This window comes from Bos indicus x Bos taurus, chromosome 2, assembly GCF_003369695.1.
Source record: "Bos indicus x Bos taurus breed Angus x Brahman F1 hybrid chromosome 2, Bos_hybrid_MaternalHap_v2.0, whole genome shotgun sequence".
Lineage (NCBI taxonomy): Eukaryota > Metazoa > Chordata > Mammalia > Artiodactyla > Bovidae > Bos > Bos indicus x Bos taurus.
Window position 1 is genome coordinate 23,182,768 of NC_040077.1, and position 20,998 is coordinate 23,203,765.

Here is a 20,998-nt window from a genome sequence, read left to right on the forward strand (position 1 = left end):
GTTAGTCTTATAATTTTAGCTATTTCATAAAGGTTTTAAGTCACTATGTTAATCATATACTGGTAAAATGTTCATTTTGAAAGAAAGACACAAATGAGTAAGAATGGAAATTCAATGAGCAGAGATGACGAGGCCACCGGCCAGAGCAACAGGTAGCAGGCACATAGCTGATGTTGCATAAGCACATACCTGACATTTACAGACAGTATCTGATCCAAGGGTTGTAAATACAGCAGGGCCTCAGTAACTGCTTATTACCAACTAGAATGATTGTGGGAGGAATTTTAAATCTGTGAAACATTCTAAAATACCAATCTCCTGTAACAGAGCTTTGAACCCCTCAGGCTATTATGAACTTTCAGGATGGTTGTATGCTGTCTCATCGCTTTTATTCACTTTGCACAAAGAATTTCATTTCCTATTAAGTTTGGTACTTGACCCTGAGGATCTGAGCACTCAGCACCTGTAGAATAACAAGGTGAATTAAGTCAATCTCAACCTTGAGATGCTTGGTTTTAGGACAAAGAGTGCAAAAATTAATAAGAGGTATCCCTTTTAGATGGATTTCAGAACAAAGCTAATGTCCCAGTCGGTGTGCTGCTCTGGTCCCACCCACCTTTCCTTCTTTCTAGCAAGGTAACTTGAACCCAAGCTGCTCTATAAATGAGAAACCCTCAATAGCCACCACACACGTGGGGACAAAGGGCTGGGAGAGTTGTCACTGTGTTCGTGGATATAGACAGGTTGCACTGTGTCAGGTGACAAATCTCTATTTTAAATAACCCCCTAATTATTGATTTACTTGCCCAGTGCCTGCTTTCAGGATGCACAAAGGCAAGAAATCAAAAAGCTCTAAAGTTACCCTTCTGTTGCCAGAAGTCCCTCTGCATGAGGGCCCAGCCCATGACCACCCTGGCTCAGTCAAATTCACAAATCCTACGCCTCCAAACCGTATTGGTATGTTTGTTTTTAATCATATGTCAACACCATTTTAAGTAGGTCAGTTTACTGACCTCTGATGCCTGGTGCGAGAATGGAAGATGGAAACGTGAATGCAAATCTTGCCATTTTTCACAAGAGGAAATATTTGGTTTTTCATGGATAAGCATTATCTATTGTGAAATACTTGATTGCTAATGTTAAGGCACCATTAAACACTGAATGAGATAAAGTCAAGTTTTAATTACTGAATCAGTCAGTTTCAACATTACAGAAGCTGTATTATAACTATAACTCTGCCTACAATTTTATGATCCATACTCGATTCTAACTTGTTCTCCTTCCAGAACTTTTAAAAAATTTTGTACTTAGCAAGGTTTCTTTTTGTTTTTACTCAAGAGTTTTTGGTTTGTTTTTAATTTGATCATCCCACCACCACCACTGGGGGGCTTCCCTGTTGCTCAGATGGTAAGGAACATGCATGCAGTGTGATACCAGGGTTGGATTCCTGGGTTGGGAAGATCCCTTGGAGAAAGGAGTGGCTACCTACTCCAGTGTTCTTGCCTGGAGAATTCAATGGACAAAGGAGCCTCGTGGGCTACAGTCCATTGGGTTGCAAAGAGTCAGACACAACTGAGCGACTAACACTTTAGCACTTTCTCACCACCGGAAACAACTAGGGAGTACCCAAAAAAAGGGCGTGAAAAGTTTCTTTTCTCTGTTCGCTGCATAGACAGCTTATTGTAAACTGTCCTACTTGTGAATTTTCCAGGGCATTGATTTCTTCTTCATATCGGTTCCTCTTAAGCAACTCTGTGCAAAGAGAATCGTAGAGAGAGGAAGTTTGACTATTAGCTAAAAGGAGACTTGAGGATTGACTATAGATTGGTTAAAAGCTCAAGATACTGGTCAGGACCCTAGGGAAGAGCCTAATCTGCACATTAATCTATACAACTCAAAACCAGTCCACCAGCAGACCTCAAAAAGTTAAACATAGAATTACCACATGATCCATCGATTCCATTCCTAGGTATACACCCAAACACTTGAAGCAGGAACTCAAAGATAAACTTGTACTCCCATGCTTGCAGCAGTGTTATTAACAATAGCCAGAAGGTGTTAAGCCCACAAATGTCCATCAACAGATGAATGGATAGAAAAAAAATGTGGTATTTACATACAATGGAATGTTAATTAGCCTTACAACGAATGAAATTCTGTTACATAGATGAACCTAAAAAGCACTGTGTTAATTGAAATAAGCCAGACACACAAAAGGACAAATATAAAGTATGTAGAATAGAAAAATTCAGAAAGTATAATAGAGGTTACCAGGGACTGAACGGAAGGAGGGAAATGACTCCTTAACACATACAGAGTTTCTGTTTGGGACAATGAAAAAGTTCTGGAAATGGATAGTGCTAATGGCTGCACAACGTTTTCAGTGTACCTGGTGGCCCAGAGGTTAAAGCATCTGCCCGCAATGCAGGAGACCCGGGTTCAATCCCTGGGTCGGGAAGATCCCCTGGAGAAGGAAACGGCAACCCACTCCAGTATTCTTGCCTGGAGAATCCCATGGACGGAGGAGCCTGGTGGGCTACAGTCCATGGGTTCGCAAAGAGTCGGACACGACTAAACGAGCGACTCAATGCCACTGAATTGCACACTTTCAAATGATTAAAATGATAAATTTCAAGTACATATGACCACATTTAAAAAAAATAACGACAACAGACAGCTCACCAAAAATCTGGATTCCATAAGGACTCATGGGGTCAGGTTAAAGGTGTTGGAAGTGAGGAGGAAAACCACATTCCCACCCTATCCTCTCCCAGATTTCTAGAGAAGAAATTACTGTGGAAAATGTGAGGGAACTATTAATAGTCCAAAAGTCATTGTAGTTCACAGTTCTTTTTTGCTGTAATATTAATAGATTCGTTTGGGGGAAATTCCCAGGTGGTTCAGTTGTTAGGACTCAGCTAACACTGCACGGGGCACAGGTTCCATTCTTGGTTGGGGAATTAAGATCCTACAGCGTGTGTGACAGGGAAAAAGAGTTGCCATTTTTTTAAATAAAAATAATTTTCATGATCATGACTCATCCGTAACTCACAGACACGTCCTCTCTCCATGGGCCACCAGGAGGAAACAAGGAAAAAACAGTCAGCATTGTCCGTCTGGCTCAGGTGTACAGAGATCCAGCCTTGGGAGAACCAGCATGACCTTGATGAGCATCACTTAGTGCGAAAGGAAATGACTGACAGATACTCAAGCCAGGCTGGGAATCTCCTGGACCACTTAGATTTTTGGTTCAAAGAGACATTTGGGAGTGGGACACATTATTCCACTTAATGGTCTTTAAACAGGCTGATGAAACTTGTGCCTCCTGAGGGTGTAACTCAGAATGGACTGTTCCCTTTAACGTTTAATGAAAGAATTTTCTAAAGGGAGGAAGGGGTGTCTTTTCCTGTTTCCACAAGACCAGCATCTGCAACTACAAGTGCCATCAAACATCCACATTAATGACTAAGGGGATGATGAGGTGGTGTTAGGAGAACTAGGAAGGAGCTTTGCTACATAGGACTACCAGGCAATGCAGCAGAAAACAGGTACCAACAGGTGCAATATAGATGATTTAACAGCAACCACAGGAACCCACTGGGCTAGAATTTGGAAAGGCCTAAGGAGTTTAGGCGAAGAAGGTGATGGCACCCCACTCCAGTACTCTTGCCTGGAAAATCCCATGGACGGAGGAGCCTGGTGGGCTGCAGTCCATGGGGTCGCTAAGAGTCGGACACGACTGGGCGACTTCACTTTCACTTTTCACTTTCACGCATTGGCGAAGGAAATGGCAACCCACTCCAGTGTTCTTGCGTGGAGAATCCCAGGGAGGGGGTAGCCTGGTGGGCTGCCGTCTGGGGGGTCGCACAGAGTCGGACATGACTGAAGCAACTTAGCAGCAGCAGCAGCAGCAAGGAGTTTATGTATCCTGAAAGCAATAGAGTTTTGAGCAAAAGAACAAACAATACAGTAAAATTTGCACTATAGAAAAATCACTCTGGTTCCAGGATAAAGAACGCACAAGAAGGACTTCCTGATGGTCCAGTGGCTAAGACTCCACACTCCCAATGCAGGGGACCCCGGTTTGATCCCTGGTTAGGGAACTGTATCCCACATGCCACAACTAAGACTCAGCACAGTCAAATAAATAAATTAAAATATATATATTAAAAAATAATGCACAGGAAGGGGGCAAGGAAGCTGGATGCTGGGGAAACAGGAAACTGTTCCAGCTATCCAGGACACAGAATGAGGTCTAAATTAATATTGTTCTGGTAAGACAGGGAGGGATGAGTATAAAACAGAATGTAAGAGATATTTAGAAAGTCAGAGGGAACAAGAATGTAACCAGTGGGAGAGAAGCATAAAATGGTAGGATTATTGGAATGATATGGTTCCTAGGCTCATAAAAAATATAAGAGCTCACATTAGCGTCCTCACTCTGTCCATAGGTATCCAGTATGTACCCAGTGCTGTACTCATCAGTATAAACTTTAAGGCAGGAAACAGGGGATCTGGTTTTCTTGGAGCAAGGGTCATGGTTAACTGAGCTTGTCTCTATAGCTACTTTATTTCTTAGAAATCTTATTTTTTTTAATTTCCTCATTAATTAATAGATATGTATATACCTAATATAATTGCATTAATACTTTCATATACTTTAATATGTATGATCAGATTGCCAACACCCACTGGATCATAGAAAAAGCAAGAAAATTCCAGAAAAACATCTACTTCTGCTTCCTTGACTACACTAAAGCCTTTGACTGTGTGGATCACAACAAACTGTGGAAAATTCTTAAAGAGATGGGAATACCAGACCACCTTACCTACCTCCTGAGAAATCTGTATGCAGGTCAAGAAGCAACAGTTAGAAATGGACATGGAACAAGAGCCTCGTTCCAGATTGGGAAAGGAATACATCAAGGCTGTATACTGATTACCCTGTTTATTTAACTTATATGCAGAGTACATCATGAGAAATGCTGGACTGGATGAAGCCCAAGCTGGAATCAAGATTGCCAGGAGACAAGATCAATAACCTCAGATATGCAGATGACACCACCCTTACACGGCAGAGAGCAAACAAGAACTAAAGAGCCTCTTGATGAAGGTGAAAGAGGAGAGTGAAAAAGCTGGCTTAAAACTCAACATTCAAAAACTAAGATCATGGTATCCAGTCCCATCTGCTGCTGCTGCTGCAAAGTCGCTTTAGGAGTGTCCAACTCTGTGCGACCCCATAGATGGCAGCCCACCAGGCTCCTCTATCCCTGGGATTCTCCAGGCAAGAATACTGGAGTGAGTTGCCATTTCCTTCTCCATTGCGTGCATGCATGCTAAGTCACTTCAGTCATGTCTGACTTTGTGCAACCCCATGGAAACAGCCCACTAGGCTCCTCTGTCCACAGGATTCTCTAGGAAAGAACACTGGAGTGGGTTGCCATTTCCTTCTCCAATCCAGTCCCATCACTTCGTGGCAAATAGATGGGGAAACAATGGAAACAGTTAAAGATTTTATTTTCTCGGGCTCCAAAATCAGTGCAGATGATGACTGCAGGCATGAAATTAAAAGATGCTTGTTCCTTGGAAGAAAAGCTATGACCAACCTAGACAGCATATTGAAAAGCAGAGGCATAACATTGTTGACAAACGTCCATCTAGTCAAAACTTTGGTTTTTCCAGTAGTCATGTATGGATGTGAGAGTTGGACTATAAAGAAAGCAGAGAGCCGAAGAATTGATGCTTTTGAACTGTTGTGTTGGAGAAGACTCTTGAGAGTCCCTTGGACAGCAAAGAGATCCAACCAGTCAATCCTAAAGGAAATCAGCCCTGAATATTCATTAGAAGGACTAATGCTGAAGCTGGATCTCCGATATTTTGGTCACCTGATGTGAAGAACTGACTCATAGGAAGATACCCTGATGCTGGGAAAGATTGAAGACAGGAGGAAAAGGGGACAACAGAGGATGAGATGGTTGGACGGCATCACCGACTCAATGGATATGAGTTTGAGCAAGCTCTGGGAGTTGGTATTGGACAGGGAAGCCTGGCATGCTTCAGTCCATGGGGTCACAAAGAATTGGACACAATTGAGCAATTGAACTGAACTGATACTTTAACAAGTAGTTAAGTAATATCTAAATAGTATCAGCGACGCTGATGGTGGTAAAAGGTACCATTCATTCCATGTGCTAATGTGCTATGTGCTCAGTCACTTAGTGGTGTCTGATCCTTTGTGATCCTGTGGATTGTAGCCCATCAGGCTCCTCTGTCCATGAGATTATTTAAGTCAAGAATACTGGAGTGGATTGCCATGCCCTCCTCCAGGGTATCTTCCTAATCCAGGGTTGAACCTGCATCTCCTGCACCTCATGCATTGCAGGCAGATTCTTTACCTTTGAGACACGAGGGGCTGTATTTAATAAAATGGCAGGAAGGGACTGCAGCAGAACTAGAGATGGGATGCTTAGTGCCAGGAGGTTGTGAACTCTTAAGACTGAGAAGCAGCTTTGATACTGCCCCATGATGTTGTCTCTAGATACAATAGTTAGTTATGATTTTAGGGGCTTTATTTTAACAATGGGAATATGTATTTTTGACTAGAAAAGTATTATCTTAATCATGTTTGTCTGGGCATCTTTGGAACTACCGAATGGGAAAAGTTATGCACTTGGCAGGCTCAGTAATAATAAATAAAATGTATTGTGCACTGACTATATGCCAGACGTGTACTCGTTTAATCCTCACACCAATCCTGTAAGGCAGGCTTGGTTCATTTTCTCTAGTTTATAGACAAAATACAAAAACTGAGAGATTAACTTGCCCAAGGTCATAGAACACGTGGCGAGTGGCATAGCTATTTCAGCTTAGACTGAGTTCACACTCTTTACTGCTGTACTGTACCAGACAACATCTGAATAGCCAGCCCCACGTGGTTAAGCACCACATTTGATACCAGGTGATAATGTTCCCCTGCTCCCAATCAGATTAGACACTTGAGATAGGGGCCACTGATCCATTAATACCTTAGTGGTCCCATGGTCACTTTCTTTCTCTTAGTTAATCCTTGTTAATACCAGAAGATAACACTGGCTAGTGGTGAAATAGAAAGCAAATAAATGATGCTCTGAGTCCAGGGCAGAATGAGGACTACTGTGAGCTAATGTCACAAAGAAGCAGAAGAGACCAAATGGCCAGTAAGAAAACAGGGTTGCAGACTTCCCTCGTGGTCCAGTGGTTAAGAATCCACCTGCCATTGCAAGGGGCATGGGTTCGATCCCTGGTCTGGGAGGATTTCACATGCTGTGGAGCAACTGAGCCTGTGTGCCACAACTTCTCCGCTTGTGCTCTGCAGGAAGAGAAGCCAGCACAATAAGCCCGAGCACCTCAACTGCAGAGCAGACCCCACTTGCCACAACTAGAGAAAGCCTGTGCAGCAAGGAAGACCCACTATACCCAGAAAAAAATAAATAAATAAAATTTAAAGACAAGAAAATAAGATTGCTTAGGGCAGCAAGAAGAATTATCCAAAATTCCAAATTTTAGAAACTATAAAAACTGGCTGCTATTAGTTCAGTCTGCTACAACAAAGATACCATAGACTGGATGACTTTAACAACAAACATTTACTTCTTTTAGTTCTGGAGACTGGGAAATGCACAATCAAGGTTCCTGGCAAGAGTGTGCTTCCTGATTTGAGATGGCCTTCTTGCTATCCTAACAGGGGAGAGCAGAGATAGAGAAGCAATTTCTCTCATATCTCTTCTTCTAAGGGCACTCATCCTATTCATGAGGGCTGTACTCCCATGACCTCATTCCTTCCAGAAGGACCCACCTCCACATACTGTTTCACTGGAGATGGAACATCAACACATGAATTTCCCAACATATGAATGTCCCAACATACGGGACACAAACATTGGCTTTATAAGTTCCTAAGTGGAAACTGGTAAAGACTGGTTATTCTAGTTACTGTCTTTGATGACTCTGAAAGATCTAGTCTAATTTGTCACCAGAGTTGTGACGGTAGTCTAATCTCTAGGGTGAGAGCTTGGTCAAGCTGTGTCTCTTTGGACTCCTCTTTTTCAGATTAGAGCCTGGAAGGCGAGGTATGCTACTGTATGGGTATCCTGTGGCTGCTGTTAAAAATGATCACAAACTCTGTGGCTTAAAACAATAGAAATGTATTCTCTCAGCTTTGGAGGCCAGAATTCTGAAATCAAGGTATCAAGAGGACTGTGCTCCCTCCAGAAGTTCTAGGAGTGAGTCTCTGTTCCTTGCCTCTTGCAGTTTTGGGTTGCTGTCCTCATTCTTCGGCTTATGGTTGCTCACACCAGTCTCTGCCTCCATCCTTGCATGACCTTCTCCTCGGTGGCTGTGACTCCTCCTCTTGTGTCTCTTATAAGGATACTTACCATTGGGATCAGGGCCTATTTGGGTTATCCAGGATGGTCTCATTTCAAGATCCTTAACTTAAATTACATCTGTAATTTCCAAATAAGGTAACATTTACAGGGCTTGGGTATCAGGAAAAAGACAGAATTATAGTTGGGAGATTTCAGCACTCCTCACTCAGTGAGTGATAAAATTAACCAGAAAATCAGCAAGGGTATAGAAGAACTCAACACCACCGACCAACAGAACCTAGTCAACATTCATATAACGCTTCATCCAACAACAGCATGATACACATTCTTTTAAAGTGTCCAGAGAAACCAAACCATATCCTGGGTCATAAAGCAAACTTTGAAATTAAAAAGAATGTGATTTATAGAAAGGGTATTATATAACTATGATGGAATCAAACTAGAAATAAATAACAGAAGTCTGGGCTTCCCTGGTGGCTCGGTGGTAAAGAATCTGCCTGCCAATGCAGGAGACGTGGGTTCCATCCCTGATCCGGGAAGATCCCACGTGGCCAGCAGCTAAGCCCACACACCACAACTACTGAGCCTCGGATTCTAGCTGCAGCTACTGAGCCCAAGTGCTGCAACTGCTGAAACACACACGCCCTAGAGCCCGTGCAGTGCGACAAGAGAAGCCGCTGCAATGAGAAGCCTGCGCACCACATCTAGACAGTAGCCCCTAAAGAGAAGCCCGTGCAGCAACAGAGACCTGGCCCGGCCAAAAATAAATAAATACAATTATTTTTTTTTAAAGAGAATCATAAAGAGGTAGCCTCAAATTCTGCACGTAAGTTCTGCCCAAATCTTTGGCTAATTCCTAAACTACCTGCACGTGAGAGGTCCAAGAAGTTCATCTATGGCTTTAAAAACTAAACAGAGATTTCAGCTGCTACCAACTGCAGGGGAGTCTGAGTGTGGAGTTTGAAGTAGGCCCAGTTAACCTCCCGTCAAAACAAATAATCAAGACTCTTTGGAAAAACAGAACAGAATCCAGAGTTTCTACAGTGATTATTTATGTTTTGAATAAAACCCCAAATCACTAGACAAAGGGGGAAACTCGCATGACTCATCCATAATCAATGCAGACTAACTTCAGGATTCTGCAGATACTGAAGTTAGCAAAGGAAGATTATAAAAGTTATTAGGACTAAGCTTACTTTTCCTTTATGACCTTAAACAAATAAGAGCTATCAGTAAAGAAAGCAAAAGTATAAAAATAGAACCAAATGGAAATTCTAGATTTGAAATATAAATAAAATATCTAATGGATAGACTTAAAAGAATACTGGTTATGATGTCATAATAAGTGAACAAAAAGAGAGATAATTAGAAATTATCCAGTCTAAAGAACAGAGGATAAAAGACTGGGGGGAAAAACAAAGAACAGAACAGAAAAGGGACTTCGTGACTTATGGGAACAATATAAAAAGTTCTAATATATGAGTAATTGGAGTCCTAGAAGGAAAGCACAGAGAGAATGAGGCAGGGAAAAAAATAGTTGAAGGAATAATAGCTGAAAATTTCCCAAATTTATAGATTCAAGAAGCTCGGCAAACCCTAAGCAGAACAAATACAAAGAAAACCACACCTGTGATATCCTTTGTAAATTTTCTGAAAACCAAAGATGAAGAGAAAAACAGTTTAAAAACATATACAAGAAAATACAAATGACCACTGACTTCTCTTCAAAAGTATTTGTGTTTCCAAACACAGCATCATTGTGTTTTAGCATAATTCAATTTTAACACAGCACCGACTAGAAAAGACAGGGTAAGATGTCCATGACACGAGGCCCTTAACAGAATCATCAGGGATTTTTTCTTCAGTCCATCCTTCAGAGAAGATCAAAGAAACCAGTTACTCCACAGTGAAATGACTAAAAACCTAGTTAAGAAAATAAAATTTTGCCTTCATTGTATAAATACAAATAAGCACTAGGTAGTCATACCAATCCTTAAAAAGCCAGGGTAGAAAACTGGTAGCAGAGAGTTTAGAAAAAGGAGAGCTGATTAAATTGGATTATCATCCTGACAGCCCCTTTTTCTAATCTCTAGTCAATGCTGCCTCCCTGGGGGTTTATTTTCTTTATATTCTTTGGATATCAAAGGGGTTACTTTTCAGGTGCTATGGACCTGATCTAGGACCTGAGTTAGACGACTTAAAAGAAAATTTTGTAACTCTCCTCAGGATCAAGATCAACATACGAAAATAAAAAAAAAAAGGAAATAATAGACATTTCTGAAATTGAAGTTTCATCAGAGACATTCAAACAAATCAACTTATAGATGTATTTTAAAACTACCTTCAAAATGGTTGGAAATAGAAAGCAAAAATCAAATAACATTTATCAGAAGTGGAATTTAAAAGGTTATACTGATTCTTACAAAATTTAATAAAGTATTAGGATAAAAACATCTTAGAGAACCAAAGATAGAACTTCTTAGAATGGCTGTATTCTCAACAACCTTTTACATTAAAGTTACAAAAACTGGTTCTAACAATGGCACTGGACTGAAGGCCTTAAGCCTTTAAATTCTCTAACCCCTATTCCCTGTCCTGACTTCTCTTCCTTACTCTAGATTTCCATTCACCACTGTCTCAGGGTCAGAGGAAGTATGTTACCGAAAAGAATCTTCCTAACTTCAGTATTCCCAGAACTATTATTTCATGTTTTGCCATAACTGTATAACCCGTCTACTATTAGTGCTAATTAGTTTTCTTTATATGGACTCACACTTATTTTACTTGTATAAAACTTAAAATTATAGCTACAATTGGAAAAGCAGTATAATGGGCTGTCAATAAAATGATAGATGGATAAAGTATGAAACATGATTATTAAGTTCTAATTAGATTCTATTGTCTTCTAAAGTGTGAGACATGATCTCTTGGACAGAACAAAGAGTGACGTTTAAAAAATAAATAAAAAATTACAAAAAAAAAGAGTTACGTTAAATAACAATATCTAACTGAGGTGTTCTCATTGATAATAAGAAAGACTTTTAAAGGATTAAGAGAACTGAGACTTATGTCGTGTTGATAGTGGCAGAGTAACCACCACTGGAATAACTCTCACACTGCTAACAGTTATAAACTGTGGACAAAATGTAATCAACTATTTGAAGATACTGGAGAGGGGCCACAGCAGGCGAAAACTGGAGGGGCCTTCAAGCCTTAAAAAGGGGAACTACACTCACTAGATGAAATCCACTCACTCAGGATGTTCCCGTGTCTAGGCTGCATGGGGCAGCTAGACCTGCAGCAGATATCCGCAGTTTTATTGGCTTGTGGTGTCAGGGCTAAAAAGCTAATAGAGGAACTAAAACTGAATAGTAAAAAATATGATCTCCCAACAGAAGGATAGAAAGGAGAAATAAAGGAATAAAAAAGAGCCAAGACACAGAGAAAATAGCAAAACCAGTGGAACTGAATTGAACACACCAGGAATTACATCAAATGTAAATGAATCTAACAAACCAATTGAAAAACTGGAATTATCTGACTAAATAAAAAAGGAAGACCTAACTCTGTGCTGTCAACAAGAGACACAAACTGCCCTGGTGGCACAGTGGGTGCAAGTCCGCCTGTCAATGCGGGGGACATGGGTTCGATCCCTGGTCTGGGAGGATTCCATGTGCTGTGGAGCAGCTAAGCCCAAGAGCCACAACTGCCAAGCCTGAGTGCTGCACCTGCTGAAGCCCATGCACCGAGGGCCCGTGCTGCACGAGAGGCCACCACAGCGAGAGGTCCATGCCCCACAATGAAAAGTGGACCGCACGCACCACGGCTGGAGAAAGCCCGAGTGCAGCAGTGAAGACCCAGCGGAGAAAGCCCGAGTGCAGTAGTGAAGACCCAGCACAGCCAAAAATAAATGAATAAGCATTAAAAAAAAAAAAAAGACCTTAATACAGGACAAATTCAATTTCAAAACAACATGTATTACCAGCGATAAGAGGAATATTTTATAATGATAAAGGGATTGTTTCACCAGGAAGACATATAATTCTGAAATGTATGAACCTAATAGCAGAACTTCAAAACGTTAAAGAAAAAGCTGATAGAGCTAAAGAGAGAAATAGAGAAACTCACAATCATAGTTGGAGATTTTAATATCCCATCTCAGAAATGGACAGAATTAGACCAACACACAACCACACTCAAAAAACTAGGATATGAAGAATATGAAAAAACATCATTAAGTAACTTCACCTAATTACATAATTAACATTTATAAAACATGTTATCCAGCAACTGTGGAGTAGCGGAATACATGTTCTTTCAAGTGAAAATGGAATATTTTTCATGATACACATTATTTTAGGTCATGAATTCATAATTCTCAATGAACTTCAAAAGAAATTGCATTTTACCTAATCTATTCCCTGACCACAAATAATTCAACTAGAAACAACAACGTTAAGATAACCAGAGAAGTCTCAGATATTTGGAAATTGAACTGTGCACATATAAATAATCCCTGAGTCAAAGAAATCACAAAGGAAAAATTACTTTGGACAATGATGAAGAAAGTACAATGCTTATTGTACTTATCCCCTTATTGTATTGTTATCCCCTGCTTTTCAAAAGTTTGCTTTATAACCACTTCGCTTTTACCTGTTTTTCACAGTGGAAAGAAAGCCAAAGAGGCTTTTCACTTTTACCAAAAAAGAAGATGAAAAATGACAATAACATTCAGCACTTACTTTGCAGCCAGCCACCAACCACCATTATAAAGGTGGCGAGCAACTGGAAGCAGCTACAGTGGCCCCACCAACCTCCCCCGGGAACAACAGTCAGCATCTCAGCAACAAACTGCCGTATTTGAACTGTCTGTGCTGTATCTCAGTTTATTTTGTGCATTGGTTAGCAAGGTGTGTCCTAAGGTGATTGTTTCTTCACACCATTTCAGGTTGTGAAACATTTCAGAGGAATGCTGTCCTTTCAGACAGTGAAAGGAAAACCTATATTAGAACAGGTGAAATGAAACAATGGCAATAGAAATTAGAATGAATGGTGATTGCCTGTGAAACGCGGGGATTACCTGAAACATGGCACTCAGGCATGACACGTTCTTAAGTTAGGAAACGTTTGACTTGATCTGACTTTTTAAGGAACAGATCATCTGAGCCCATGGGCAGTAGTGCCATCATCTCCTATGACTCCCAGTATTATATCTTCAGCCAAAACTTTTCCTCTGAACTCGAAACTTGTATATTAAACCATCTACTTAATGTCATTTTGAATATAACATACCATAATAGATCTCCGATTCCTTCCTCAAAAGCCACTTATCTCCACATCTTTCCATCTCAGTAAACAGCATCATTGTCTACTCCGTTGCCCAAGCTAAAAATCAAGTGTTATTCCTGCTTTCTCTGTATCCCTTATTTCTCATATCTAATGTGTCACCAAATATTGTTGCTTCTACTTCCACACATAGGTCACAAGCCCATCTACTTCTGTGCATTGCCACTACCACTGTTCTTGTCTAAACTCTTGTCTAAAATCCCTCTGGATACTCCAGTGACTTCCTCGATTACATATTTACACAGAACCACAGCAGTTTTTTAGAAAATAACTTGGATCATTCTCCAGTTTAAAAATCCTTCCAGGGTCTTGCCTGGTGGATCGGTGGCTAAGACGCTGAGATCCCAAAAGAGGGAGTCTGGGCTTGATCCCTGGTAAGGGAAAGTAAAGTGTTAGTCGCTCAGTCTGACTTTGAGACCACAACTGAGCAACTAACACTTTCCCTGACCAAGGATCAAACCCAGACCTCCTGCACTGGGAGCTCAGTCTCGGGGAACTAGACCCTAAATGCCGAAACTAGGAGCCGGTGTTAGCCAAAAAAAAAAAAAATCCTTCATTAGCTCTCCCTTCCTCCAGTCCTGCCTGCCTCCTCCATCTCATCCTAAACCAGTGACTGCCGTGCTCAAATGTAATCCAGCTACAGGAACCTCAGACTCGTAACCATCTCAAAGTCTTTGCACAGGCTCTTTCGTCTGCTTGAAAGGACCTTTGTACTCCTTTTCTGCCTTCAAGTCTAAATTCAAATGTCACCTCCCTTGAGCCTGTATTACATTCAGAGGACTGTCCTCCACCCTATTATATTCTATCTCAGGACGCTTTGTCTTCACAGCCCCTCTCAGAATCTCAAGTTTTCATGTTTACTTGTTTACAGTCTGTCTCACTCACTGCTCCCAACATACACAAGCACACACTCATGTACACATACATGTGCACACCCACATCCAAAACCTACCTGGAATGTAGTCTAGAACAGAGATCCCATCTGTCTTATTCATAGTCCTCATCTTAGTACCATGGCTGGTACAGCGGTTCAGAACATATCTCCCACTTTGGCATTTATTTTGAATTAAAGGCACTGGAGAAACAGCCAGTACAAGAAAGACACTCTCACCTTCCTTTGTCCCCTTACTAAGCAGGAGATAAATCTCCCATGTGATAAAAAACAGGAATGAAATAATGCCATTTGCAACAATATAGATATACCTAGAGATCATCATACTAAGTGAAGTCAGAAAGACAAATACCAAATATCATTAATATGTGGAATCTAAAATAAGACGCAAATGAACATATCTATAAAACAGAAACAGACTCAGACATGGAGAACAGACTTGTGGTTACTGAAGGCGGTGGGGAAGACAAGAACTGGGAGCTTGAAATGTGCAGATGCTAACTAGCATAGAGGACGGATAAACAAGATCCTACAGTACAGAACAGGGAACTATATTTAATATCCTGTGATAAACCAGAATGCAAGAGAATATGAAAAAGACTAAATATAACTGAGTCACTTTGCTGTACAGCAGAAATTAAAAAAAGTACTCCCTGTGAAAGGTGCCCTCAGTGTACCTGGAATAGGCATCCTCACCACCAGATACAGGGAATTTAGGGCCAAAGAGGCTGGATAAACAAATCTTGTTACTTCGTCACCATTTATTACTTCCAGCCCAAACCCCTTTGTCTTGTCAATTCTTCACAAATCTATTGTTTCTTTGTCTAAAAGTTATAAAAGCATCCTGCTCTGGTCATGTCTTTCAGTCTCTTATCTTTGCGGGGCTTTTGTACAGGAATGGAATTAAATTTTCCTCTTGTTAATCTTTTCATTACAGGGGTTGGGAAGATCCCCTGGAGAAGGGATAGGCTCTCCACTCCAGTATTCATGGGCTTCCCTGGTGGTTGAGACCGTAAAGGATTCTCCTGCAATGTGGAAGACCTGGATCCTTGGGCTGGGAAGATCCTGGAGTGAGGGCATGGCAACCCACCCCAGTATTCTTGCCTAGAGAATCCCCTATGGACAGAGGAGCCTGGTGGGCTACAGTCCATGAGATTGCAAAAGTTGGACACAACTGAGCGACTGAGCACAGCACTCATTCAAGAACCTAGAAGGGTAGAGGCAAAATTATTTTCCCCCTCTACAGTGACATATAGTGAATATTGAATAAATTAAGGTAATACCTGGGGATGCCGGGACAGCCAACTGAGAAGTTTCTTGGTTAAAATACATAGAACATCTCTGTTCTGACAGTCTCCTTTTTCTTAAAAACTAGCAAGGCTTCTTTTCTTTCAGTGAGAAAGAGGCTACATTTGTCACTTTCATTTCTGACAATTGTAAAAAGTTAGAATCACCCCACACAGCCTGGGAGAAAAAATAAGTCTCTGGACTATTTTTCAGGCTAAAATTTTTTAGGCTCCTATAGATAGGGAGGTGGGCTTCCCAGGTGGCTTAGTGGTAAAGAATGCCAGTGCAGGAGATGCATCCATGGCTTCAGTCCCTAGGTTGGGAAGAGATCCCGGGGAGGAGGAAATGGCAATCCACTCCAGTATTCTTGCCTGGAGAATCCCACGGACAGAGGAGTCTGATGGGCTACAGCCTGTGGAGTGGGAAAGAGTCAGACATGGTAGAAGGGAGAAGAAGAAACTCAGTGCTGAGTACAGAATGAAGGAGACTATGGAGTGGCTGAATCCTCTCCCTGCCTCTTATCCCCCTGCCGCCAACCCCCCATCCCCCACCCACACAGCTGCTTCCTGGTCAGCGGGCGACCTGAACACACACACACACAGCCGTGTCATTCCCCTACTTGGAATTCTTTAATGGCTTTCAATCTACCACTGAATAAATCTTCAAGGATTTCACCCCAGCTCAGTTACCGATTGGTTGTTATTTGCTTGTCCTTTCATGTGACAGCCTGGTTTTCACTTCTGAAAACTCCACCATCCACCATGTACTCTTATCTCTTGGTTTCTTTAATCCCTTTCCCAAGACTGGCTGCCGAATGGGGCGTAAATATTTCCCAGGGAAGCTACATAGCCCCCTTTACAGGCAATCTTTCTCACTTCCTCTGCCCATGCTAAAGATGCCAGTGTTCTGGGGCTCGTTCGAGGTGCCCCACATGCTCTCTGTGATCACATCCAACAGACTTGTCTCTTTTCTCTCCTTTCCTCCTCTACTCACCCCTCTTTGGGCCAAGTCTTTAGAGTTATAAGAAAGCCTTCCCTGGTGGTCCAGTGGTTAGGACTCTGCAGTCTCAATGCAGGGGGCCCAGGTTCAATCCCTAGTCAGGGAACTAGATCCTACATGCCACAAAGAACAATTCGCCTGCGGCAACTAAAGATGCCATATGCTGCGACTAAGACACAGCGCAAAGAAAGAAATGCGGTTTTTTAAAGGCAAATAATTTCAGAGGCAGAGTAAAGGTAAATGTCACTTGGGAGCAATGTATTTGTTTATCCCCTTTCTCCCTACAAGCTGGGACACCCTAGAATTGGCCAAGGCTTCCCTCATTGCAGGGCAGCCCAGCTACAAACATCTCACTCTGCCCCTCGTTTTCGCACTTGGCCCCAGGCTAATTCCTGTTCTCAGAAAGTGTGCCAGAAATAGCAGACAGCGGGAAACAATAGGTACTCTTTGGTCTTAAGCGGTTTATTTGCATTTTGAAAAAGGTTCCTTCCTAGAAAATACCTGTCTCAAAGAGCTTTTGTCTTAGAAAGAAAGATCCTCGGAAAGGTCGTTTTCTATCCAGCTTTCTAGACTTAGGTGTTACTTTTTCTGAGCCCCCATCAAGACTCGTTTCATTTCCCATTCCCCTGCCCCCAGTCATTAAGATCCTGGAGAATGGGGATTTAGTGTTGCCAAGGCCTAGCATGAGAATGGAACGGAGCTTCATTTTTTTGTACAAACTCTAAAGGGATTGGTAGTGGTTGCCTGGAGCTCAGAGAAGGACCATGATCCTGGGGAGATGGAGAACGGCAGCCCCCCCAGCATTAGAGCCTCCTAGGAATTATCGGGGCCCGGGGTAGGCTGCCCTCAAAGGCATACTGATGATTTTGGGTTAAAGTTGCTTAAGAAATGGCCAACAGAAGAGGGACACTCTGACCCTCCTCTCTTTCTCCCTGAAAGCAGGAAATCTCTCCCGTGAAAAGTAGATTTCCTGCATCTGGAGGTCAAACACCCTTACTGCCAAAGATAGGAAATTCAGGCTGAGATGCCTATTTACACAAACCTTTTTACCTCTTTAAGTTACTACCCCAAGCCCAAATTCTGTGTTGATTCTTCGCTAATTGGGCGCCTAAGTTTCTTTGTCCGGCCAGTTCCTCACAAGTTTATTGTTTCTTTCTCTAAAAGGTATAAAAGCTGCCCGCTTTGGCCACTCCTTAGGTTCCATGAGAACTTCATGCACCTGGATTAAAATGTGCTCCTTTTTCTCCTAACCTGTTTTGTGTTAATTTGATTATTAGCCCAGTTATAAGAACCAAGAGGAGTAGAGGGGGAAATTTCCCCCTCTCCACAGAATGAAATGAATTAATGGTCACAGTGCTGCTACTAACACCCTTCATCCTGGAGGGGAGATGTCTGGGTTTCTTGGGGCCAACAATCACTCTGTAGACCTCAGGCTTTTCTGGGGGAACTCTCGCTTCCCTCCAGCCTCTACAGGAATGACTTAGTGAAGCTCTCGACTCTCAGGCCTGGCCCCTCATCACGACCACCTGGCCAACTCTGGTATTGGCAGATGACACGCACCCGCTTCCCACACCCCACCTACCATAAATGAGGAGAGTTGTGTGAATTTTCCTACCTCTCCATGGCTGATTTCAGCTCATTTGTCTCCAACTTTGATACAAAAGGCTTTGAGACTCCCCCCACCTCAGCCTTCAATTTTATTGTCCCTCTGGGCTACTTATTTCAACCTCCAGGTGACCCAGGGTTTGTCATTATTCCCAGGAATTTTAACGCCCTTGCAAATGACAGATTTCCTCAATCAAATTCTCCCCATCTCGAAACTCTTCTCACACTTCAGAACAGCTCCATTTGCAGAAAGGTCAGCTCTAATAATTTGACTCACCACTTTGCTGTCCTGTCCCCATCTTTCCAGCTGTCTCACTTGTTTATTTCCACAAGGCCTGCCATATATTTGATCAAACCTGCTGCTGCTGCTGCTGCTGAGTCGCATCAGTCGTGTCCGACTCTGTGCGAACCCATAGACAGCAGCCCACCAGGCTCCTCTGTCCCCGGGATTCTCCAGGCAAGAACACTGGAGTGGGTTGCCATTTCCTTATCAAACCTGTCCTCTGGCAAATTGGTCACACAGAGATCTCATCTCTAGCCTAGGTCTCGCGTTCATTGCTTCAGCCCCTGGGGCAGCTGCCCTATACTCTTTAGGCCTCCTCTGGCAGCTGAACAATGTTGTGAAAGATTATAGGACGATGAAGACTATAATTTTAAATGTATGACGTCTAGTTTAAGCTGGGTTTTCAATGCCCTTGTTGTTCAGTCGCTAAGTCGTGTCTGACTCTTCGCGACCCCATAGACTGCAGCACACCAGGCTTCTCTGTCCTCCACTATCAATGCGCTTAGTTAATGCTCTTTTAGGATTCCAAGTCTGTGCCTTCATTAAATCCCACCATGGCTTAAACCTGAATCACTCACTCTTCTTATCACACCTTTTGCTTTACACTTACCTTTTTTGGCCGAGGATTCCACCTCCTACTTCAGTCAGAAAAAAGGAGCAGTTTCTTGCCTAGATCCCACCAACAAACACCTCTGCAGTTTCATCTGTTCTCAATTAACCTCCTTTTCTTGTTCAAGACTATTTTTCCCTGTCTCTGGTTTTGATCAGTGTTCTCAGAGTGTGGTTCCCAACACTTAGCTTTAGCCAAGGTCTCGGAACAAGTTAAAAATGCAAATGATTGTTGGCCCCACCCCAGACTTGCAGAATCATTCACTCTAGGGACGAGCCCAGCAGGCTGTTTTAACTAGCCCTCCAGGCTAGTCTGAGGCAACTGAAGGATTTGCTCTTTCTTTTGTCCGCATTCTCTTGTTTGCATTAATATTTCCTCTGGGAATTTATTCTGTTAAAAAAGACGCTACAGGCCCCAGATGGAGTCACTTGAGCAAACCAAGACTCAGCACCTAGCCTGATAGAAGTTTTAGCTCTCCCAGGAATGTAATCTTTAACTGGTCTAGAATTACCTGGTCAGCACTAATGATGTAATCCACCCAGTAGATCCCTTCCGTCCCCTCTAAGAAGGTAACCTTGCCTGAAACAATGAACTCTTTCTTTATCTCTCTCCCTTTTCTACCCTTTTGTACAGTCTTCCATTCTTTACAGCTCCTCAGAGCTCCTCTCTACTTATCAGTATGCGCCCGATTCATGAATTGTGAAATAAAGCCAATTTAGATCTTTATATTTACTCAGTTGAATTTTGTTTCTTAACAGTTCTAAGGAAATAATCTAAAATCAGGTCATGATTTTATACTCAGAGATGTTCATTACAGTATTATTTATAATTGGGAAACATTAGAAACATGCCCAAATGGGATAGTTATTAAGGAAAGACAATGTCATATAAGCAACAACTAAATGATATTTATCAAGTTATTTTTTATTATACAGGGAAATGATTATGTTCTAATATTAAATTTAAAAATTTTAAAGGAAATATGAAGTTGTTTAAAGGCTGGTTTACATCCTGACTTCAATACCAGCAATTAGCCACTTCCCTTCCCCCCACTCCACTCCACAGTAACAAGGGTTTAAACTGGTTTTTTTTTTTTTTTGATTGGAGGATAATTGCTTTACAATGTGGTGTTGGTTTCTGCCATACAGCAATCGGCCATAAGTATATATACATTCCCTCCCTCTTGAGCCTCCCTCCACCCTCATCCCACCCCTCTGGGTCATCACAGAGTGCTGGCTAGGCCCCCTGTGTTGGATAGCAGCTCCCCACTCACTGCATATTTCACACATGTGGTGTATATATGTCAGTGCTACTTTCTCACTTTGTCCCGACTTCTTGCCCTGCTGTGACCACAAGTCTGTTCTCTGTATCTGCATCTGTATTCCTGCCCTGCAAATAAGATCATCAGTACCATTTTTTCTAGATTCCATATATATGCGTTAATCTATGATACTTGTTTTTCTCTAACTTACCCATTCTGCATAGCAGGTTCTAGGTTCATCCACTTCAGTTCAACTGATTCACATTCATTCCCTTTTATGACTGAGTAATATTCCATTGTTCATTTGTACCACAACTTCTTTATCCATTCATCTATCAGTGGACATCTA

General features: G+C 41.9%; 1 protein-coding gene and 1 non-coding gene across 2 annotated transcripts in view; one reads left to right on the plus strand and one right to left on the minus strand.

Annotated features, from left to right (window-relative positions):
• The window catches only part of CDCA7 (cell division cycle associated 7), a 37,159-nt gene extending 17,586 nt beyond the window's left edge, over positions 1-19,573 (minus strand). Inside the window, exon 1 of the mRNA XM_027557421.1 lies at positions 19,389-19,573. The gene's annotated coding sequence lies outside the window, so the exon portion shown is untranslated. The remainder of the gene's footprint in view (positions 1-19,388) is intronic.
• TRNAE-CUC lies at positions 16,924-16,996 on the plus strand. The gene has a single exon. It is a non-coding gene; the product is annotated as a tRNA-Glu (tRNA).
• Positions 19,574-20,998: the final 1,425 nt, after the last annotated feature.